Raw genomic sequence first — 25,616 nt, 5'->3', positions numbered from 1 at the left:
GCTACTGACTGTTGCTTCCGGCTGAACCATGACACTACTACTGAACCCAACCCAAAACAACACCCTGAAGTGCTCTTCCTATCAGAAGCACAACCTACCCAATCAGAATCAGTGTACCCTGCCAATCTCACTCCATCTCCCTGCCTGTAGTCCAGACCACAATCCACTGTCCCCTGCAAGTACCGCAAAATGTGTTTTGCAGCCACCCAGTGAACCTTCCTAGGCTCACACATAAACTGACTCATCGTGTTGACTGCAAAACAGATATCTGGTCTAGTGTTGACCAAATACATCAAGGAACCAATCAGCTGCCTGTACAATGTGGGATCCACCAACTCGGAATCCGAAACATGAAGCTTCTTCCAGTTGGTGATCATCGGTGTCGACATGGGTCTACAATCCTCCATGTGGAATCTGCTAAGGATGTCCACAATATACTTCCCCTGCCCCAGGAAGAAATGCCCCTCCTCCTGCCACACCTCCAAGCCCAAAAAGTAATGCATCAAGCCGATGTCCTTCATCTCAAACTTCGCCGCAAGATCTCTCTTGCAGTGCTCTATGAGTCTCTCTGCACCTGTAATGATCAAGTCATCCACATACAACACCAGAATGAGAGGCTCCTCACCAATCACAATAAAGTAAAGGTTCGGATCTGCCTCACTCTTTGTGAAACCCATCCCCTGCAAGTATGCATCTATCCTGGAGTACCAAGCTCTGGGAGCTTGCTTCAGGCCATAAAGGGCCTTCTTCAATCTGCACACATGGGACTCCTTCCCATGCACCTCAAAGCCCTGTGGTTTCTCAATGTACACCTCCTCCTGTATGAAGCCATTGAGAAATGCGGTCTTCACATCCATCTGTTGGATCTTCCAACCCATCTCTGCTGCTATCGATATAATGGAGCGGATCGAAGTATATCGAGCCACGAGAGCGAAGGTCTCCTCATAATCAACTCTCTCTACCTGGGAGAACCCTCTAGCCACAAACCTCTCTTTCAATTTCTCAATGCTGCCATCTGCAGCATGCTTTACCTTGTAAAGCCATCTGGAAGTAACCATGGATTTGCCCTCAGGCCTTGGCACCACCTCCCAAACATCATTCTTCATGATAGAAGAATACTCCTCTTGCATGGCCTCTCTCCAGACCTGCTGGCTAGCTGCCTCCTCATAGCTAGAAGGCTCAGAGTCAAGGATGCTGGTAACCATCGCCATATAGCTACAAAACCTCTCAGGTGGTCTACTCTCTCTGACCGGCCTCTTCGGCTCATCAACAGATGTGGCATCTCTCAAGGTGTCCTGAAGCCACTTGGGCTTCCTCTTCCCTGAGCGCACTTCTCCCACCGGAGAATGAAGCTCCTCCTCCTCATCATCATCAGTAGCCTGAACTCCTGACTGTCTGTCTGTTGTCCTCCTGCCTGCACCTGAACCTGTAGAAGCTGAGGTACCGTGTGAACTGTCCATCAGTGGACTCCCTAGTGAACTGCTCTGCATGCTGCCCGGAGCACCACCCCTCTGGCTCGGCGAGCCACTGCTCACTGATGGACCTGACATCCTCATGGATGTACCTCCTGATCCTTCTGATCCCTGCCCACTGGATCCCTGCGACTGACTCAACTGCTGCTGAGGGTCTGGCTGATCCAGATACTCTAACTCTCGTGACCTCCTAAAGGCCCTGTCCTCCTCGAACTTCACATCCCGTTTGACAACAACTCTCCTCTGTGCAGGAATGTAAATCTGAAAGGCCTTTGAGGTCTCACTCTAACCCACAAAGATACCCTTCTCTGCGGTGGGCTCTAGTTTGGTCCTCTTCTCCTTGGGTATATAGGAGTATGCAATGCATCCAAAGATATGAAGATGACCAAGATCAGGCTTCTTCCCAGAGAAAGCCTCCTCCGGAGTCATGTGCCCCAAGGCACGATGCGGACTCCTGTTCTGCAAGTAAACAGCTGTGTTGCAGGCCTCTGCCCACAAGAACAATGGCAACCCCTGATCATGTAGCATGGCTTTGGCAGCCCCTATGATGGATCTGTTCTTCCTCTCCTCAACCCCGTTCTGCTGGGGGTTGTAAGGAACAGTGAACTCCCTCCTAATGCCTGCATCTGCACAATAGTCAACAAACTCTCCAAGGGTGTACTCTCCTCCATTGTCCGACCTCAAGGACTTGATCTTTCGACCTGTCTGAGTCTCCACAAGAGCTCTGAACTCCTGAAACCACTTGAAGACCTCACTCTTGGTCTTCAAAAAATAAATCCAGGTCCTCCTGGAGTGATCATCAATGAATAAACACATAGTACTCATATCCACTCAAGGAAACATGATACATCCGACCGCTCACATCGGAATGAATCAAATCAAGTATCCCCGTCGCTCTGCTGTCACTGCTGGGAAAAGGGGATTTGGCAAACTTGCCCATCGCACAACCTCTGCAAGTATCAAAGTGATCAGTACTGAAATCTGGCACACCTGTAGTGACCTCCCGCAATGTCCTCAAGGCTCCATGATACATATGTCCCATCCTGCGGTGCCAAATCTCACACAGCTCAGAACTGCTAGCTCTGCTGTCGGTACTACTGCTCAATGCCAAAAGGGGCTGAAATGAAAACTTGTACACCTTTGCATGGCGTACACCTATCACTCTAGCTGAATCAGCTGGAGTGCCCCTGGGATACATCAACACCTGTCCTCCCCTGAACAGTACCTCATATCCTCTGTCCTCCAAAGCTGAGACAGATATGAGGTTCTTCCTCATCCCTGGCACATAAAGAACCTCTGACACCTTCAAGGGAGGTTTGGACTCCCTCTGAAATGTCACTGTCCCCACCCCGACTGCTCTAACAAATCTGTCATCACCGAGTACTACCTCAATATCAGTGCCACTCTCTGAAAGCTCTGATAAGTACTCACGGACTCCTGTCATGTGACGTGAAGCCCCACTGTCCACATACCAGATAACTGTAGATGCTCCGCTAATCGAGGGAAAAGCATGCTCCCTCTGAACCTTTGTGGCAGGTGATCCTGCACTAGAGGACTCACATGTACTGAACGCAAACTCTCGGTCAAAACGACCAGCAAAGTCCTCAATCTCTGCTGAAGCTGCCACGTCCTGGTTCTTCCCCTTCTTCTTCTTCTTCTCCGAACACACAACTGCATAGTGTCCCATCTTTTGACAATTCCAACACTTCACCTTGGAATAGTGCTTCTGTGTGTTCCCCTGTTTACCTTTACCTTTGCCTTTGCCCCCACCACTGCTTGTGGAAGCCTGTTTCTTCCCTTTGCCTTTCTTGCCTCCTGCCACCAGTGCTACATCCTCATCCTGCTCAACTGGCTTGGCTGCCCCAAGCTGACCTTTCCTGATCTCTGTCTGAATACAATCATCCCAAAATCTCTCCCATGTGGGAAGGGTCTCACGTGCACAAACCCCATCAGCAAAGTTCAACCATGAACGGGGGAGGCCATTCACTACAATCCGCACCAACTCAGTGGGTGGAATGGCCTCTCCAATCGCTGCCAACTCATCTCTCACATTGGTAATCTTTGTGAGATATCCAGCTGCACTATCATTCCCCATCTTAATGTTCTTCAGCTTCTCCTTCAGGACCATCTTCCGGTTCTCATTGGTACTCTGGTAGAGATTGGACAATGATGTCCACATCTCATGGGAATTGCTCTTTCCTCTCACATGAGGAATGCAATGGTCTTTGATTCCGTCTAGAATCAGCCTTTTACCCTTATTGTTCTTCTTTTTATACTCAGCCAACTGAGTAACATCAGTGGGCACAACAACAGGGTTCTGTGCGGTATGCACCATGATATCCCAGACTTCTGCCTCCTCAAAGATACTCTGCATTCTCTTCTTCCAAACACTGTAATTTGTATGCCCATCCAACATATCCTCCATCCTCAATCTCAATGACATCCTGCTGTCCTAAAACTGAAAAATAGCACTGCTGTAGTAAAGATAAAACTGCTGTTTATGAAAAAATCAGCTTGCTGGAATTTTCTGAGTGAAAAATCAGCAACTGTAATTTTTCCTTTTGCTGTCCCAAACTGCCCTTCAGCACTCAAGCTCTGATACCATGTAAAAATTTCTGTTTTCCCACCCCAGTTTTCAGTTTCTCCTTATTTCTCCCATGTAGTTAAATGCTCATTCCCATAACCATACATTTAACAGACTGAAAACCAAAAAAAAAAAAAAAAATTGCTGAAAACACAAATTCTGGAAATTTTCCAGAATGCTGGAAATTGCAGAATTAAAAATCAGCAATCAAAGACAGCCATTAAAACACTGATATTTTTGGTCAACTTGACCCTGGAAAAACCCCCTACAACTCTTGGGGAAAACCAGTTTGAGAGCTCTTCTTTATTTCTGAAAATTGCCTTTTTACAGTGAGAATTATTCAGCAAAAAATCAGCAAGCAAATTTACAACTTATCTCCTTTCCCGTGTCTCACAGCAATCTGGAAATTACAGCAAATAGGACAGCAATAAATGTTGTACGGCCTCCATTTTGTGTGCAGAAAAATCAGCAAACTGCTCCTCGATTTTTGTGCAAAAATCTGTCTTTCACTATGTGCTGAATCAGTTGTACAAATCTGCTCAACTGCTGCCTTGGAATGCGTGCCAAGCTGCTGTCTCCTTCTCCTCCCTGCTCAGAAATCTCTCTTGCTCTCTTGCTCTCCTTCTCCCAATCTGCTCATGAAAGAATTGAATGACATTTTCCTCATTTTCCTCCTTTAATATAATTCCAAGTGACTTTTGGGTGATCCAAGTGACTTTTGGGTGATCTCTAAATCCAATGGCTAAAATAGATTTAGATCAATGGTTGAGATTAAATGCTCATTTAAATCTCACTTTCTATTTTTTAATTCACCCCACTTTAATAAAGACCCACTTAGTCATTTATTTCCAAAGTCACTTTTCCTTTCTAATTTTTCATTTACTTTAAAATTAGACTTAGTAACTTTATCACTTAAAGTCACTTTTAAATTAGATTTAACTTTATAAAATTATAAATTCACTTTAGGAGAAAAAATAAATTCTTTTGGACACTTTTCCCTAGGCCAAAGATCAAAGCCTAAGGGAACCACCTATCCTCCGGTACCAAATTTCAACACGGAAATAGAAGTCAAAGGTTTCAAGGTGGCATGCATCGATGGAAAGGTATGTGTTTGAAATTGGAATTTCTAAAGATGCTTTTACTCATGGGTTCAGGGTTGGCAACCAGAGGGGAATTCGATTGTCGAGGAATCTCATGTTCTATGATCGGTCCCAACATATAGACATCAGGTACCACTTTATCTGGGATAGGGTACATTGAGGAGCAAGAAGGGTCCATTGCATTGGGACTGATGTGCAGGTCACCAATATTCTGTCGAAGCCCCTAAGAAAGGTCAAATTCTTGAATTTTCGAGAACGACTAGGAGTCATGGAGAGACTCTCTCCTATGGGCCTTGTATGATATGGACATTGAGCTCTGGGAGCTCTCGGGGGCTTGGGGATACATCTTGGAGCGATAAGAAACCATAGAGTGAGTGGTTCAACCTTCCCCTAATGGTTTGCTATGTGGGCAGGATGAGTGGTTCAGCCTTCCCCTAGTGGTTTGCTACGTAGGCAGGATGAGTGTTTCATCCTTCTCCTACTAAGTCACAGTCATAGGGTGAGTGGTTCAACCTTTTCCTAGTGATTTGTTGTGTACAGGGTGAGTGGCTCAGCCTTCCCCTGGGATACCCCTGGCGACATGAAGGCAGGATGAGTGGTTCATCCTTCTCCAATCGAGACATCCTACCCATGCAGTTTGGGACTCATGGGAAGTACCTCTCATCTGGACAATGAGTAGGGAAATGAGGACAGGGACCATAGTAGTACCGATGGATGCATCGTCTTATTACCGTACTCCCTATGCTAGGATGATATTGATCTGGAATCAATTGGAACTAACTTCGGATCAGTGAGAGTGATATAACTCACTCTCTTTTGGAACTGATTTCGGATCAATAAGAGTGGTATGACACACTCTCTTTATTGAAACTGACTTCAGGTCAGTAAGAGTGGTATGAGGCACTCTCTTTATATGGGAATGACTTCAGGTCAGTAGAGGATGGTATGATACATTCTCAATCACTTCTTCTTCATAGTTTAGCAAAGCAGTGCAGGGCACTAATGGCAAAGATAGTACAGCCTGGAAGATGGATTAGCAAATGGAGTTCTCCCTAGTTGAGAGGGAGTGTTAAAATTGGAAACTAGGGCCAAACTCCATATGGGTCTACTTATTCATGGAAACTGACATTTTTCTTGGACTCCTCTCTTCAAGAGGTGTAGGATTGATCTAAAGATCATCTGATTCCGACATGTATTCATGTTAAAATTTGGGTACCAAAGAACAAGTGGTTCTCTAAGGTTTTGATCTTTGGCCTAAGGAAAAGTGTCCAAAATTATTTTTACTTTTCTCCTAAAGTGACTTTATAAGTGGTAAAGTTACATTCTAATTTAAAAATGACTTTATAAGTGGTAAAGTTACATTTTAATTTAAAGGTGACTTTATTAAATTCAATGAAGAATTAGAAAGTGAAAAAGTGGCTATGGAAATAAAAGGCTAAGTGGGTCTTTATTTAAGTGGGTGAGTTAAAAAATAGAAAGTGAGAATTAAAAGCACATTTATTCTCATCCCTAGATCTAAATGAATCTCAGCCATTAGATCCTTGGTAACCCAAAAGGTCATTTAGAGAATAAAATGAGAAGAGAAGAAGAAAAGATCAATTCATTCTTTCATGAGCATTTGAGAGAAAGAGAAGAGAGAGTAGAGAGAAAATTTCTGAACAGTCAGGAAGTGAAGGAGAGCAGCAAGAAGACATTTCAGCAAATCTGGGCAACAACATTTATTGCCACGCATCCTAAGGCAAAATCGTACAGTGGGAGAAAGGCACAGAAATTGAGGAAGAGAGACAGCAGCAAGGGCATGAATTTCAAGGTAGATTTGGGCACAAATTTCAAGGCAACGATATTGTTGAAATCCGTACGGTCTGTATAGTCTGTACAACAAGTTTTGGGCACATTTTTCGAGGCAGGTCATACAACATTTCATGTTGTTTTATTGCTGGAAAAAATTATGTTTTGGTTGTTTGCTAATTGGCACGATTTCTGAAGCAGAGTTCAAGCACGAAAATCGTGATAAGTTGTAATTTGTGGTTGCTGGAATTTTTACTGTGTATTTCAGTTTCTCTGTAAAAGTGTTTTCAAAAATAAAGAATAGCTCTCAAACTGGTTTTCCCCAAGAGTTGTAGGGGGTTTTTCCAGGGTCACATTGACCAAAAATCATTGTGTTATTTTCTGTGTGTAGCTGTCATAATTTTGCTATGTTTTATTTCTGCAATTTCAGCAGTTGTGAAATCTTTAAATTTGTGTTTTCAGAAAAATATTGTCATTTCCAGATTTTAGAATTTTTATCATGTTTGGATTTAAAACTAAATGCATTGAGTGATAAGGAAAACTGGTAACCGAAGTGGGGGTTGAAATTTCTTCATGCTATCGGAGCTTGGTTGGCTGAAAAGTACAATTTGGGACAGCAAAGTGAAAATTACAGCAAGCTGATTTTTACACAGAAAACAGAAACCTTTACCATAGATTTGAAAATTTCAGTTTGGTAGGATAGTGAAACATGTCTTTGGGTTTGAGAGTTGAAGGCAGGTTGGATGGGCAGAACAAATACAGTGCATGGAATGATAGAATCCAGAGCATCTTTGAGGAAGCAGAAGTCTGGGGCATTATGGTAAATACAACACAAAACCCAGTAGTAGTACCTGCTGACTCTGTACTGTTGGCAGAGTTTAACAAAAAGAATGCTAAGGCAAAAAGATTTATTCTAGAAGGAATCAAAGACCATGTCATTCCTCATGTGAGAGGAAATACTTATGCACATGAGATGTGGACAACCTTGACCAGTCTTTACCAGAGCTCAAATGAAAATAGAAAAATGGCTAAGGCAAACAGTGCTACAACATACCTCAGAAAGAACACTTCAGTGAGAGATGAGTTGGCAGTCGTAGGTGAGATCATTACAGCCACTAAGTTGGTGAGGATTGCTTTGAATGATCTTCCCAAGACTTGGGAGAATTTTGTAGATGGCATTGTTGCATGGGAAAACCTTCCCGATTGGGAGAGGTTGTGGGATGATTGCATTCATAATGAGATCAGAAAGAACCATCTTGGGGCAGTCAAACAGGTGGAGGAGGATGACAATGTGGCATTATTAGCAAGAGGCAAGAAGGGCAGAGCAAAGAAGCAAGCTTCCAACAGTGGAGGCAAAGGAAAAGGTAAAGGCAAGCAGCAGAACAAGGAGAAGGACTATTCCAAAGTCAAATGTTGGAATTTTCAAAAGTTGGGACACTATGTTGTTGTGTGTCCAGAGAAGAAGAACAAGAAAGGGAAAGACAAACCCATGGCAGCTTCTGCAGAGATAGAGAGCTTCTCAGAGAGCTTTGATCGGGAGTTTGGGTTCATAGCTTGTGAGGCCACTAGTGCAGGATCACCTTCCATACAAGTTCAGAGGGAGTGTGCATTCCCCGCTACTAGCAAAGCATCTTCTAGCATTTGGTATGTTGACAGTGGCACTTACCGCCACATGACAGGAGTCAGAGAGTACTTCTAAGAGCTTTCAGAGGGTGATACTGATATGGAGGTAGTACTTGGTGATGACATTATTGTTAGAGCAGTCGGTGTGGGGACATTTACATTTGATAGGAGACCCAAACCTCCCTTGAAAGTGTTATATATTATATATGTGCCTGGAATGAAGGAGAACCTAATATCTGTCTCAGCACTTGAGGATAGAGAGTATGATGTGTTGTTCACGAGAGGGCAAGTGCTTATATATCCTAGGGGAACTCCAGCTTCTTCAGCTAGAGAGATTGGTGTGCACCATGCCAAGGTGTACAATTTCTCATTCAAGCCCCTGATGGCATTGAGTAGCAGCACCCGAGACAAGACCGACAACAAATCTAGCAGTTCAAAGTTGTTTGAGATTTGGCGCTGCAAGATGGGACACATGTATCATGGGGCCTTGAGTACATTACGGGGGATCACCACTGGTGTGCCAAATTTCAGTTCCGATCACCTTGATGTATGTAGAGGATGTGCTATGGGGAAGTGTTACAAATCCCCTTTACCCAACTGTGATAGCAGAGCGACCAGGATCCTTGACTTGATTCATACTGATGTGAGTCGTCGAATGTCTCATGTATCCTTGAGTGGCTATGGGTACTATGCTTTATTCATTGATGACCACTCCAGGAAGACCTGGATTTATTTCTTGAAGACCGAGAATGAGGTCTTCAAGTGGTTTCAAGAGTTCAAAGCTCTTGTGGAGACCCAGACAGGTAGGAAGATCAAGGTCCTCATGTCGGATAATGGAGGGGAGTATACTCTTGGTGAGTTTGTTGATTTTTGTGTTGAGGCAGGGATTAGGAGGGAGTTCACAGTTCCTTACTACCCCCAACAGAATGGGGTTGCGGAGAGGAAGAACAGATCCATTCCAGGGGTTGCCAAAGCCATGCTTCATGATCAGGGGTTACCTTTATTTTTGTGGGCAGAGGCCTGCAACACTATTGTGTACTTGCAGAACAAGAGTCCACATCATGCCTTGGGGAATGTGACTTCGGAGGAGGCTTTCTCTAGGAAGAAGCTTGATGTTGGGAACTTTCGTATCTTTGGGTGCCTTACATATTCTTGTGTCCCCAAGGAGAATAGGACTAAGCCAGGGCCCATTGCAGACAAGGGCATCTTTGTGGGTTATAGTGAGACCTTGAAAGCTTATTGGATTTATATTCCTATGCAGAGGAAAGTGGTTGTCAGGCAAGATGTGAAGTTCGAGGAGGAGAGAGCTTTCAAGAGGTCATGGGAGTTAGAGTATCCAAAGTCACCAGACCCTCAGGAGCAACTGAGTCAGTCACAGGGATCCAGTGGTCAGGGATCAGAAGGTTCATCGATTAAAATGTCAGGTCCATCAGTGAGTAGTGTCTCTCAGAGTCAGGTGGGTGGTTCTTTGAGCAGAATGCAGGGAAATCTGCAGAGCAGTTCACAGGGTAGTCCACTAATGGACAGTTCGCATGGTACTTCAGCATCTACAGGAACAGATTCAGTCATGAGGTCAATGGATGGGCCTTCAGTAGTTCAGGCTTCTGATGACGATGAGGATTCTTTCACTCCAATGGGAGAAGTATGCTCAGGGAAGAGGAAGCCCAAATGGATTCAAGATACCTTGTGCGAGGCCACATCAGTTACTGAGCCAAAGAGACAGGTTAGAGAGAGTAAACCACCATAGCGGTTTTGTAGCTACATGGCATTGGTAACAAGAATTGTTGACTCTGAGCCTTCTATTATGAAGAGGCAACTAGCTAGCAATTCTAGAGAGAGGCCATGATGGAGGATTATTCTTCTATTATGAAGAATGATGTTTGGGAGGTAGTGTCAAGGCCTAAAGGCAAATCAGTTGTTACTTCCAGATGGCTCTACAAGATAAAACATGATGCATATGGCATCATCAAGAAGTTCAAGGCTCGATTTGTGGTGAGAGGGTTCTCACAGGTATAGGGAGTTGACTATGAGGAGACCTTCACTCTTGTAGCTTGGTATACATCTATTCGTTCCATTATATCAATTGCAACAGAGATGGGTTGGAAGATCCACCAGATGGATGTGAAGACCACATTTATCAATGGCTTCATTCAGGAGGAGGTATATATTGAGCAACCGCAGGGCTTTGAGCTGCATGGGAAGGACTCCCATGTATGCAGATTGAAAAAGGCACTCTATGGGCTCAAGCAAGCTCCCAAAGCTTGGTACTCTAGGATCAATACATACTTGGAGAAGTTGGGTTTCACAAAGGGTGAGGCTGATCCAAACCTATATTTCATTGTGGTGGGTGAGGAGCCTCTCATTCTGGTGTTGTATGTTGATGACTTGATCATCACTGGTGCAGAGAGACTCATTGAGGGCTGCAAGAGAGGATATCAGCTTGATGCATTATTTTCTGGGATTGGAGGTGTGGCAGGAAGAGGGGCATTTCTTCCTAGGACAAGGGAAGTACATTGTGGATATTCTTAGCAGATTTCACATGTAGGACTAAAAATCCATGTCTACACCTATGATTAGTAACTGGAAGAAGCTTCACGCTTCTGATTCCGAGTTGGTGGATCCTACTCTATACAGACAACTAATTGGCTGTTTGATGTATTTGGTCAATACTCGACTAGATATATGTTTTGCAATTAACACTATGAGTCAGTTCATGTGTGAGCCCAGGAGAGTGCACTGGGTGGCTGCAAAAGACATTCTTCGTTACTTGCAGGGGACTATGGATTTTGGTCTGGATTATAGACAGGGTGATGGAGTGAGACTGACAGGGTACACGGATTCAGATTGGGCAGGTTTTGCTTCAAATAGGAAGAGTACTTCCAGATGTTGTTTTGGGTTGGGTTCGGCAATTGTGTCATGGATTAACCGGAAATAATAGTCAGTTGCATTGAGCTCAGCTGAGGTAGAGTATATGGCTGCTAGTTTGGCTAGTTGTGAGGCCATATGGCTTCGCAAGATGTTGTTTGGTCTATTTGGTCAGGCATTGAGACCTTTAGTAATTTACTGTGATAATCAGAGTTGCATAAAACTCACAGAGAATCCAGTTTTTCATGACAGGTCAAAGCATATTGAGATCAAGTATCACTTCATTAGAGACTATGTCCAAAAGGGAGTTGTCAAGCTTGAGTACATTTCCACAAATGAGCAGGTAGCGGACATTTTCACCAAAGCCTTCCCATGGGGCGAGTGTGTCTACTTCAGAGACAAAATCGGAGTGGTAAGGAACACTTTGCTCAGTAAGAGGGAGTGTTAAAATTTGGGTACCAAAAGACAAGTGGTTCCCTAAGTGTTTGATCTTTGGCCTAGGGAAAAGTGTCCAAATTTATTTTTACTTTTCTCCTAAAGTGACTTTATAAGTGGTAAAGTCAATTTGATTTAAAAGTAACTTTATAAGTGGTAAAGTTACATTCTAATTTAAAAGTGACTTTATAAGTGGTAAAATTACATTCTAATTTAAAGGAGACTTTATTCAAGTTAATGAAGAATTAGAAAGTGAAAAAATGACTACGGAAATAAAAGGCTGAGTGGGTCTTTATTTAAGTGGGTGAGTTAAAAAATAGAAAGTGAGAACTAAATGCACATTTATTCTCATCCCTAGATCTAAATGAATCTCAGCTATTAGATCTTAGGGTAACCCAAAGGTCATTTAGAGAATAAAAGGAGAAGAGAAGAGGAAAAGATGAATTCATTCTTTCATGAACATTTGAGAGAAAGAGAAGAGAGAGCAAGGAGAAAAGTTTTGAGCAATGAGGAAGTGAAGGAGAGCAGCAAGAAGACATTTCAGCAAATCTGGGTAGCAGCATTTATTGGCATACATCCCAAGGCAAAACTGTACAGCAGGAGAAAGGCACAAAAATCGAGAGAGAGGAACAACAACAAGGGCACGAATTTCGAGGAAAATTTGGACATGATTTCAAGGCATTCATATTGCTGAAATCCGTACGGTTCATACATTCTGTATAGCAAGTTCTGTGCAAATTTTTCGAGGCAAACCATACAACATTTAATGATGTTTTATTGCTGGAAAAACTTCTGTTTTGGTTGTTTGATGATTGGCATGATTTTCGAGGCAGAGTTCAAGCACGAAAATCGAGATAAGTTGTAATTTGTGGTTGCTGGAATTTTTACTGTGTATTTCAGTTTCTCTGTAAAAGCATTTTTAGAAATAAAGAAGAGCTCTCAAACTGGTTTTCCCCAAGAGTTGTAAGGGGTTTTTCCAGGGTCACATTGACCAAAAATCACTGTGTTATTTTCTGTGTGGCTGTCATAATTTTGTTGTGTTTTATTTCTGCAATTTCAGCAGTTGTGAAATCTCTAAATTTGTGTTTTCAAAAAATTGTTGTCATTTCCAGATTTTAGAATTTGTATCATGTTTGGATTTAAAACTAAATGCATGGAGTGATAAGGAAAACTGATAACCGGAGTGGGGGTTGAAATTTCTTTATTCATGTTATTTGTGTTATGGGATAATTCGTCAAGGTCAGTCAACAACCAAATTGCTCCCACTTGTGCTCAACGTTTTAGTATAAAAAGAGGTGGCTTGTTAGTCATTTGGACACACTCTCTTTTTGTGATCTCTTCCTCGCCACTTGTCTTTGGATTTTGGTGGAAGGAAGAGTCACTAAGAGAATATGTTGCCCTAGAGGGTTTGGCCTAACCCTAGACACTATCTAAAGAAAATCTATATGTTGCCCTAAGAGGAGTTACCCTAGCCCTACTTACAGTTAAAAGGGAGAGAAGGCTCTACGCTGCCCTAATATGGTAGAAGCCTAACGCTATCATGGAGGATAGCTCTTATGGTGGAATCTACACAAGGTTCCACGTTGTCCTAAATGGGACCTTTCTACACAACAATAAGAAGCCTAAGTACATTGCCTTAAATGTTGTCAGTCTAACATTGTTCCTTATGAAGATGACCTTAAGGCCTAACGCAGAATAAGGAGAGGTCTACACACTGGTATAATCTGCAGTCATTGAGGGTTCTAAGCAGCAAGAGAAGGATTCATGTACATTGGAAAGATGAGGTCTTAAATAGCTCCAGATGTAGTCAAAAGGAAGTGTATTCAAGAGTGCCCTAGCCGCAGTCATACCACAGTTATATGATGCCTAATCTGACATTTGTTTGGATAGGGACAACGTCAAAAAGGAAGGTCTGGAAGCCACAGTAAGGAGGCCTAAAGAGGCCCCAATCTCAGACGTAAAGATGCCCTCATCAGCTGTCACATCTAGTCATAACTAATTGTTGTCCTAAGCTTGGATGAGGTACAGTTGGGAGCAGTTGTCATTGAGGACTAAACTGCTAACTATAGCCTAGCTGCTCTGCTAGGCTGCAAGCCATAGCAAGCAACTAAGGCTGGTAAGATACAGTATTGCAGTGTAGTGATGATGAGTATGGTGCATGGGCAGCATGGTGCAGTAAGGTGCATGTAGCAACATGATGAGTATGGTGCATGGGCAGCATGGTGCAGTATGGTGCATGGGCAGCATGGTGCAGTAAGGTGCATGGAGCAACATGGTGCAGTATGGTGCAGCACAATCGATGCATCATGATGATGGGCATAGATGTATAGCAACAACATGATGTATTGCAGTATGCATTGAGTGTATGATGGGTGCAACATAGTGCAGCTCAGTGATGGGAGCAACACCGTAATGAGAACAGTTGAGTGTTGGGTTCAGCTTGGATGGATGTAGCATGGACAATGAATGCACTGATTGTTGGGTGCAGCATGGTGACAATGAATGCAACACATTGTTGGATGCAGCTTGGTTAATGCAGCACATTGTTGGGTGCTGCATAGTGATCATCAATGGTGCAGCATCTATAATGCAACATGGTGCAAAATGGTGTAATGAAGTGCAGCACAATGATGGGTGCAGCATAGTGATGGAATCACCTATGTTCAGATCAGCTACCTCATGTGTTATCTTCTTAGCGAAGATAACTACTCTTATTTTGTCAAGTCAAAATGTTGACTTCTAATGTATATGTACTATCTCTCTCTCTAATGAACTATTGAAGAACATAAGAAGAATTTATCAAGGGTTTCCCCACATGGGGGTTTGTCCCTGGCTAGCGCCACATCTTGTGTCCTTTTGTCTTGGCTTGTTTTATGTGATTTATGTTTATGTCCTATCTGCATTTTACTATCATGCTAAATGTGATTGCTAATTTGGAATTGATATTGATATAATATGGAAAATTGAAGTAAATTTTCTCTCAGCATAGATCATACCTAAAATTAACAATGGTCTAGGTCCCATTGAGAAAAGATGCCTCTGAGGTGGCAAAAATAATTTTTCTTTGTTACTGTCCTTAAATTTTATGCATAAAAAGTCTGGGACAACATGAGGAATGTTTGGGACAATATGGCTTCTCCATTGTTTGGCTTTTTCATCATCATAGGATCATGCAGTAAATCCATGTCATCATGATAGTATCCAACAATGAGTGTATCATCATGTGTCATCCATTAGGAAAGTTCCAAGGTAGTCTTCCAACCATCAAATGAGATCTTCCACGTCAACATGTGGTCCTCCATGTAATCATATGTCACCGAGTGCTTTAAGTGAGGTCTCTACTTGTCATGTCTTCAATTATGTCATCATATGTCATCAAGTGATCTCCAAGTCCTTCATGTCATATCTTCAACCATTTTCATGTCATCAAATGTAATGTGTTGTCATTGTTCTTCAATAGAGCTAGTTAGGGAAAGGGATTGTATATAAGGATTAGGGCTCCATACTTTGTCATTAGGATTAGGCATCCTTAACAATCAAGAAGGGATTGTCGTCATGAGCAAGGACATCATCATGGTTTTAGGGTTTTATCATCAAGAGAAAGGATATCATAATATGCATGGGTTATGGCATCTTCATGGTTAGTTCAAGGACATCTAGGGCACTATGATAAAATGGAATCTAGGGCAACGTCATAGCTCACAAGAATTTTCCATCATGAACAATGTCATATTGACATCAATAAAAACCTTGTCTAACAATCTCCCCATTTGTCATTAATGGCAATATTCTTGCTCTTCAACATTCTCTCCCCCTTTGACATCAATGGAAAACAGAGTGTCCAAGTACTCCCCCTATCAAGCTGCTTCTCTTCATCATATTTTCTTCATCAATAATAGTTCTTCATAGGCATGTTGCTCCCCCTGTCATGGTGCTCTTCCTTCTGGTAATGTGGTCCATGATAGATGTGTTTAAATTTCATCATGTGATGAACCAACTCCCCCTACTTGCATAAACTCCTCTATCTCAAGAAGGGATTCTTGCCTTGTGATCAAATGGAGGACATCTTCAACAATGGTTCATCGAATGAGAAGGTATTATGTTCTTCAATGGAGTTTCTCCCAAGAGATGATTTATCAAAAGATAATTGTCCATGTGTGACTCATCAAGAATTTCATAGGGCCCTTTCAAGGATAGCTTCTGCAAGAATGTTCAAGAACCACAAACTCCCCCTAACTGCATCTGTGGTCTCCTTTTTGGAAGAGTCTCATCATCAAACACTTGGAATATCACATCTGCCAAGGATGTCTTCATCAAATCAACAACATGTGTTATTGGCTGGAGTGTTCAAGAGACTTTCAGATCCAAATTGATTCCTTCTCCATACTTGTGTAACTTTCTTCTCTGACTTGGTTGTCATGGTTTTAGCTTGTTTAGGGACCCAAGTCAAGTTACAATCATGTGCGATATGTCCAATGCTATGGCAATTGAAGCACTCCATCTTGTTCATGAATGAGAAAAAATTTCTTCTAGGAGATTGACAGGGACCATTATATTTGTCTTTGTGATATGCCCTACAATATTTTGTCATGTGCCGAAAGTTTGTACAAGAATAGCAATAACCAAGAAATATACTTTGGTACCTGGGAGATGAATATTTCCTTGATGTACTTCTGAAGTCTTTTTGCCTTGGGATTCTTTGATGATATTCATTACCTTTTGTATTCTTGACACCATCTGCAAGCCTCCTTGGAATAGAATTTCCTCCATTGTTGTCTTGACCATTTTCCTTGCCTTTGTTGAAACTGGGAGCATCAACATTTATTCCTGGCTTCCTCACATCCTTGTTGTTTGAAGAATTATCATTCTTGCTTGAGCATTCACTTGCATAGCCAAGACCTAATTTATCAAGGGGAGACCTTTGATGACTTAGGATGTCATCTAGGGTTTGATAACTTTTCAAGTTCTTATTCAGGAAGTCAACTTCCTTTTTAAGAAATACAATTTCTTCCTTCATTTTCTTTCATTCTTCATCCTTCTTTGTTAGAATGATCTCCATTTATTCCTTCATCTTGGTTGCTTCACATGATTGGGGCTTAAGAGAAGTGATTTATGATCTAACTTGGTGATGTCATCATCTTTTTCTTCTAGTTGGCATATCATGGTGTTTCTCTCCTTTTTTGCTTTATCAACTTGTCCATCTATGAATGCCAAAGCTTCCATCACTTTTTCAGCTCCTTGTTATTGTTTCCTTGCTTCTTCTAGTTGAGATTTAAGGGAGGAGACCTCTTACTTGTATTGACCAATCTCTACTTCAAGTTTGTTCAATCTCTTAAGTCTTTGTTCAAGGTGGCTTGACAAAGTTTCTTCCCTTTTATTTACCTTATCCAATTGATTTGTCATGCATATGACTTCTTCATGATCCACTCTTTACAACATAGTTCCTCTCGGTAGGTTTATTTGAAATATACAAATTATTTCTAAAAAACACATGCACATAGACAAATGAACTAACCTAATTGTGCAAGGCTAACTTGTGGAGGACTTCTTTTTCTACTCCTTCAATGCCAGGGTGGGCTCTTCCCATCTCTTTTGCAAGGGCCTAGCATTCTTATGTTGGTCCATCATTACCCTCGATCTATTCACCACCGTTTTCTTCTTATGACGATCCTGATAGCTAGAGACAATTTACCAGTAGAAGGATTCTTCCAAGAGATATCAAGGTCCTCCTGCTAACAGGTGAAGGCTAAATATCTCTCATCCCTAGAGAAGGTTGAGGTGTTCTTATCCGAGCAAGGAGCGAAGGCTGCCTATACCTGGACAGAACAACATATGGGAGGAGCCTTGTTCTCTCCTTAAGCCTTCAAGAGGCTTGGCACAATGCACTTGGAGCGCATTGGAGATGATTGACATTAAATTATCTTGAATGGCCCTATTCTTGCGCCACTTTCCATTAAATTCAAATTGCTTCTTAGCCATGCCTAACTCCATTTTACTGCCATCCGACCGCAAATTCTCTCGAGACCAAAATTGACCTAGATTGCTTAACACAGGCAACAACATTCTGATTTGTAGTAGGCTTCTCAAAACCATTATTGTTGATCAATTCGATGCCCCCAGAGAGAAATTTAGAAGGCATATTATTTTCAGCAGATTCCAACATTCTTACGGTAACCTAGAAGCTGGTAATCCCTTTGATGGGAATGAAATTTGAACCAACTGTGCTTGAATTAATGTTTGAATTAACTCGAATCTATGGATTATCAAACAAAATTGTTCTTCCCTAAAGGCAAATCCTTGGCCACCAGATTCTCTGGGTTACCTATACAGAGGGGAGTAAGCTAACGGTCAACAAAACACCCTTCAGGTTTAGTGCCCCCTCACCGCCAACAAAACCCTTCCGGCGATCGAGTCCCATCCCTCCCCAACGTTAATAGCTAACATTTCCATCCCAAAAGTTCGCATTAACAACTCTATTTCCAATGTTCTTTTCCTCGATCGTCGTCTGGATACTCCATTGGCAGGGCTCCCGTTTGTAGGCAATCTCGTCGGATGACAGGACAAGTCACCTAACTCATGCAATCGTACACCCTAAATTCCCACCTTCGTTAGTCTGAATTCCATTTGATCCGAGATCATTTTGAAGCCCCTACACCCTCAGACGAAGAAAATTGAAACTACCTACAAATATACGTCCAATGTTCAATGCAAGCAGCGAAGTTCAAAATAGGAAATGTTGTGAGTTGCAGATTCTAGGTCTAGTTAATAAGCATGCACCCTCAGACAGAGAAAATTGAAACCGCCTGTGTTGATCGGATTGCAAATATCGGTCCAATGTTCAACGTGAATGGAGCTTAAATTCCGTAAAGAACATGCAAAAATCACGACAGACGTTTATACCCGGACATCACTCATATTGTAAGTTCAAAATAGGAAATGTCAAAACCTACACAAATTCCAGGTCTGGTTAATAAAAATAATGTTTGTTTTTCTATTATTTTTTATGGTGTTTTCAAAACTCAATTTTTAAAAACCTTCATCCTCCACATTACTAAAACCCAATTTGTAAAACCCAGAATCCTCCACATTACTAAAACCCAATTTATTCAGACTATTGTATAAAGGAAATGTTGTTATGGGTTGCACACAGCTCGTTGTTTCTTTTCAAGGTTAGGAAAGCACCAAAATTGATTGCAAAAAAACCACATGTCAACTCACTAGTCAACTGTTGCGACAACTCATTGGTCAACCATTGCGGCAACTCGTTGTTTCACCGTTGCAGCAACCCATTGGTCGACTGTTGAGGCAAATCGTTAGTTTACCACTATGGAAACACGTTGGTTTACAGTTGGTTGTCCTTACATTTATGGCAACTCATCAAGTCACTATTGTGGCAACTTGTTGGGTCACTGTTGCAACACATTCTAGGTTACCGTTACAACAACTCATTGGGTCAAAAAATGGTAAGGAAATTCAAATGGGAAACAATCATTGCCCTTCTGGTGCAAGACCCTAAAGAAAAGATCATATTTTCTCAAATGGATTTAGATTGGTTTGAAGTACATGGAAAACACATGGAGATTGATCGGATTGAAAAAATCCCTTCAACTAGAATTGGAGACTTTATTAGAGGAGAGTAAATGAACCCATGTGCTCCATGTTCTTTAACCCGAGTACAAAATAAATTCTGAGGCTCAAGGCCTACTGCTTGCTTGCTATATGAAGTGTAAATTTTTTAGAGATGCATTATTTAGATGTTGGTATTAATAGATCTCGATCATTTTTCATGGATTAATATGTATTGGCTTTTCAAACATTTTTATGTAGCTATGCTTGCTCATATGGCCCCAAGGACAGAAGAGGACAAGATGAAATGAAGCAAAGATCCTCATTCGTGAAAAATAAGGGTTGCCAATGCCATTTCATTGTAAAATGTATGGTTCAAATCCCTAAGATAGAAATAATAACATATAACATGTATGAGCATGTAGATAGCCAAGGATGGTCGTGTCATGGCCAACAGGATACTTCAGGTCATGCTAGGTCCCTGCATCAACCAAGGTTATCAAGGGACATGGTTTCCTATGTAGAGAGTTGTTTCTTCTTGGAAGTGTCACTAGAATCGGTTTGCAAAATGCATGTTAAAAAATATGTTGACATGGATGCTGCAACTCGAGATAGGGATTTCTTTTGTGTAAGAAAGATGTTGTTAACATCTATAATCGCCTAATGAAAGGAAAGTATCAGTTGCATAAGAATGATGAAATGAGTGTGAACCTTTGGTATATAAAACACCTAGATGATTTTTTCTTTTATCAAAAGCCCAACGGTGGAGAGATCCCTTTTATAGTTGGAATTCAGACAAAGTCGATGTTGGAGACCATGGTGAAGTTATCGAATAATAACCTAATAGTAATGGATTCAACATTCAACACGAATAAATATGGGGTGAGTGTATTATTTTTTTTATCAAGTAAGAGTAGGACCTTCTATTAAACTTAGTCAAATATACATAATTTACAAGGAGCCATACCCGCTCTGCGAGAGTTCAACAGTCAATTGGGCAGGTCAAACCACCCAATCTCCCAAAACTAAGAGAACCTAAACTGGAAAACCAAGGAGAACCTCCAAAAAACGCACAAGGAGCATAGTAAACCTTGGAGGGCAAGTCCAAAACCCGCCATGGAATCACAAGAGGTCCCCCCACAAGTCAAACTGAAAACTGACAAATTGATAAACTGACAAACAGACAAACGGACCCAAAGGAAGTTAAAGCATAACACTCTAATATTTTTCGGGTCCGACCAACACGCACACACAATAACCACCATTGATCCACTGATGAAGAGCCAACGGTCATCATGGATATCGGAAGGACGAGAAATGCAAGAGTCATCGGGCGGTTTTCTCTCTCCTCAATCCGCAATGTGTTGCTCAAAGAGTGGATCGAAGCCAAACACAGAAAAATCGGAAACCGTTCAGACCCTGCCTGATATACTGCTTGTGGTATTGGATCGGTTGACTCGCATAAAAACCCACCTGACCTTTCGCCACGTGTTGTCCCTTAACTCCTTCCAGCGGGAAGTACTTGACCCAATCTCGTTCACCTGAATTCTCTGTCAACCACCACCTAGGCCAAATGACGAGGGCTACCCCGCCCTGTGGAACAGTCCGAATCAAACCGTTCTTCATTCAAACAAAGGGAAACCTGACCTTGGAAATTCACTGAACCATGACGGGTTGGACTGTATGGAATCCTCCAACATCCTGCTGGTCTTCAGGGTTCCTCTAATCCTCCCTATTAGTCCAAAGATCCATATCCTGGGTAGCGTTACATAGACAGTCCTCCCGCAATTTACCTGGGGGAAGCGAATCCCAAGCATACCTAGAATCCCTGTCCCTATTTGTGACTCCTTCATTCGCCAACTGATCCACTAACATATTAGCCTTCCTTTTTACATGAGCAAATCTAACAGTTTTGAGGGTTCGCAGGTGAGAATAGATGTGGTAAAAAACCTGCAAGAGCTTCCAGTGCTTCGACACTTTATCTGGAGAGGTACCATTACTAATCTTCTTCGTCGCTCTAATAATTAATTCCAAATCCACTTCAATTATAACATTGTGTGAACCAGAGTTCACCAAGATTTCCAAGCATTGCTCTAATGCCATGAGCTCAGCCATGTTGTTTGTAGCCTTCCCCAAGTGGCCATGGAAGATCATCTGTATTTGTCCCTAATCGTCTCTTATGGCACCCCCAAAGCCCACTAATCCTGGGTTGCCCTTAGCTGCTGCATCAATATTGACTTTTAAGAAACCATATGGAGGAGGCTTCCAGATGGTAGCACACGTGTTTAGAAGGTTCACTGTCTTCATTATTCCAAAAGGATTAATAGACTGGAGCCCCAAGTGAAGTAAAATTCTCTCCTCATGGGGCAGGGGAGGATCTTTAGGAAGGGTCCTCAGCAAGCTTCTAACTGTATCTTTGAGCTGCCTTAGAATTTGCTCAATTATGTGTTGGGGCCTGTGAGTTTTGTTTTTGAAGATTCGACTGTTGCGCTCCTTCCACACATGCCAGATGACATAACCTGGAACCAGAATCCAGGCTTTATTTACTATCTCATTCCCTGAGAAGTTCTTCCTCCATTTCTTTAGAGTGTTGGATATGCTGAGACTGTCCCTGTCAGTTTGTCTAAAGATAGCAGCCACCCAGTCCCACACCTTTGAAGTGAAAGGACAGATGTTGAGAAGGTGTTCAATCGTCTCCTCATGCGTGCCACAAAGGTAACACCTGGAAGGACCAATGAAGCCTTTCTTGAGGAGATTCTCCCAAGTTAAGATCTTATTTTGATGCACTAGCCAAATGAAAAGCTTTATTTTCATCCAATGCAGACTTTGCCAAAGTTTCTTCCAGATCTAATTAGGATTCACAAAGTTAAATCCCGTGACTTCCTATTTGGCCTCTTTGAGGTTAAAGTTGCCTTCAGTGTTCTTTCCCCATCTTAATTGATCCATTGAGGAAGAGATAAGAATCCTTTTGTGTTCGAGCTCCTGGGTGAGGGCTTCTGCCTTGGTTTTCAGCTAGTTTTCGTCACTGTATCCTAGCTCCTTCCATTCCCTCCATTTTCCATTGTTCCTTCCTTGATCCTAGAAGTCCTTTACCAGAACCATACCTTTGCTGTCTGTGTCATTTTTGAGATCTGCACATTCATCCTTGTAAAGGTTGGGTTCCTGTTGCCAGTTATCCTCCCAAAATCAAGCAAGACTATTAAGAATGATTGATCTAGTACAATAATTTGATTAGTAATGATTGATAATGATTAATGAGTTGAAGTTGACTTCAATTTATTTTTTAATGTGATAGTATTAGTTGTACACACACGTGGTGTTTGATGGGCAACAAAGTGCGGTGCTAGTTGCATGGGTGGTGGCATCATGTAGTACATCACATGACATTTCACTATGGTTGGAGCAACTCATGCATAGGTGTCACCAAGTTGATCATAGTTGGAAATTTCTTTAAGGTAACTTCAATATTCTTATTTTATTAATTACAAAAATAACATGCATAAAATGAATTGAATATGGCAGGAGAATCACAAGGTGCAATGTTATATTGTGTGTTTAGCACGTACATCGAGCATGGCTAAAAATGTGAATCGATTGGCCAGTAGTCCAGAAATAGCAAAAGAGATGTTTAGTGATTTGGGTTTAATTAGGAATTATTGTTCCAATGTTGAAGTGAGCAATGCAATTAATGCTTTCTCCAACAAATTTGCTGAGGAGAAGTTCCTAGAGTATTTCCACAACAATTGGGTTATGGCGACAAGATTTGTAAGTTGACAAATTCTTTCTTATATTACTCTTTTTGGTTTTCATACAGATAAAATATCTTCATTAACCCAAATTTTATGCAATTAGGGATGTGGGTAAAAGGTTGTTGGGATTTTCCCTGTGCAAATTAGGACACAAACAATGTTGTGGAGTCATATCATTGTTACCTAAAGACAAACTTTCTATCCGATAGAAGAAAGAAATGTTCTCATAGGATGGATTGGTTGATATATGTTGTCCTAACAAATGTTGAACCATGTTATCGATTTAAGGAAATTCTAAAAAATGAAGGACTTTTGAATAATTATAGAAAAGAGAAACATTTTGAATCATCAATGGAAAAAGAAAAAAGAATTCCAGATAGTGATTGTAGCCCTCATGAGAAAATGTCTCATTCTTTTTGAGTGAGGAGTCATTCAAAACCTAATAAGCAATATCTTATCACTTGTCATCACACAAATTTATTAACTTGTGATTGCCCATGGTCTATTCATGGCAACATTTGCAAGCATGCCATAAAGGTGGGTTGGTTGTCTTCCCGTTCAATGGCTTCAAACCAATTACTAAATCATCAAAGCACAACTGATTCATACAATGACCTCCTAAGATAAATATAGAGGCAATATTGGATCTTGGTGAAGATGCAAACACATTTTCCATGGATAGTCACAACGTTGATGTAAATGTTGAAGGACTTGAGTTGACCAAAGAGACATTATTTGGCTACATACACCTGGTTCAAAAAATCCTCTTGCTACTTTGACCAAGACTGAATAGTTGATTGCTTTGGTTAAAAAAATGTTGGATGATGCCAACAATCTTCATATTATGGATTATGAATTCACATGTGGGTTGGGTGCTTTTGAGTCATCTTTGAAGAGGAAGAAGAGTTTCTTGAGCCCCAAAAAGAGAAGAAAAACAAGAAAACAAAATGCAAGATTGGAAATTGACTTGAATATTGCTGCAGATGAAGATGAACCATTTGAGTTTGAACAACTCAACAAGCGAGGTCACCCTCGCTCCAACAATGCATGGCTTTCCAGGTTTGTTGTGATGCATTTGTTTTCAATTTGATTTTAATATTTATTAGTGAATTACATGTATTTGATATAATATTGTTTTGTTGAATATGTCGATGTATGTTTGGTAGGTAGTGAGGATATGTTTGTTGATTTGTCTAATTTGTCTGAATTGTCATTTAAGGTCAGTAAATATCTCCATACACTTACACTCAGTCTTTCAATACATCAATTATTTTGTATGTTATGGAAGATAGCTTTCACGGCGTTTTCCATATTGCATTATGCTTGCATACATTAGTGTCTAAACATGAATCTGATATATAAATTGGAATAAAAACAACAAAAATGTAACAATTTTTGTAGATGAAATGCAACGTTATCATAATTAAACATGTAAAACACAATTTTACCAGTTTTTTATAACTACTCAATGCTAATGGTGATATATTATTGGAGAATAATATAGATTACAACATCGAATATTATGTGTTTGTTGACTATGAGTTGCCACACCAGTGGCAATTAGTGTCAGTAACCACTAGCCAGTTTGTTAGCAAAGGTGAGCTATTGTGTCAGCAATGGTGAGTGGGAGAATGTCAACAATGGTAAGGGAGAGAATATCAGCAACAATGAGGAGTGAATATCAACAAGAACACATGGGCCAATCTGAATATGAGCATGAAGGGGGATTTTCATGAATACTGTTGATACAATAATCATTGTGCCCTGCTTCACTAGGACGAAGATGCCCTCCTGTTTCCATAATTTCATTCCAGCATTCAAACTCTTCTTCTCCTTTCAGGGTATAGGAATTTTTATATATCCTTGTTGGCATCCAGATCATTGGATAGTGAAATCTAAGAACGATCCAGTTATTCGCACACTGTTCCATAGAAATAATATACGCATCAATCCTTGTTAAGGCTATGTTTAAGTTTAGTTAGTTAAATGGATTTTTATTTCAGGTTTGTTTTCCCAAAGCACCCCACCTTGCTTTACATCCTTCTTATGTGGCAGTCTCCAATATTTGAATCTGGGCTACACAATATGCAATGGTTTGTTGCCTATTCCTAGCGATATACTCTGCTACCTCTAACGAACTCGCCAATTGTTGTTGTTCTTTTATCACCTCTATAGGTATTTCATATTCTCCTCCAACCCATAGAATTCTCTTGGAATTACGTTTAAAAATTTTAAGAGCTTCCACCCAACTGGCTTGATTTCTCAAATACGATACAAAGGCTCTCAATTAGACATCCCCTACATCAAGGTTGGGATTCCATTTTTTGTTAAGAGATACCAGAAAATTATGTTGGTACAGCTCACAGAGGAATTCTTTTTCTAGATTCGTGCAGGCCCTATATGCTTCTGTGAAACCATGTTTTTATTCAACCTA

The sequence above is a fragment of the Pinus tabuliformis genome, chromosome 7 (genome assembly GCF_031772625.1).
Source record: "Pinus tabuliformis cultivar Carrire ecotype Pingquan chromosome 7, CPIR1, whole genome shotgun sequence".
NCBI lineage: Eukaryota > Viridiplantae > Streptophyta > Pinopsida > Pinales > Pinaceae > Pinus > Pinus tabuliformis.
Note: the sequence above shows the minus strand (reverse complement) of the source record.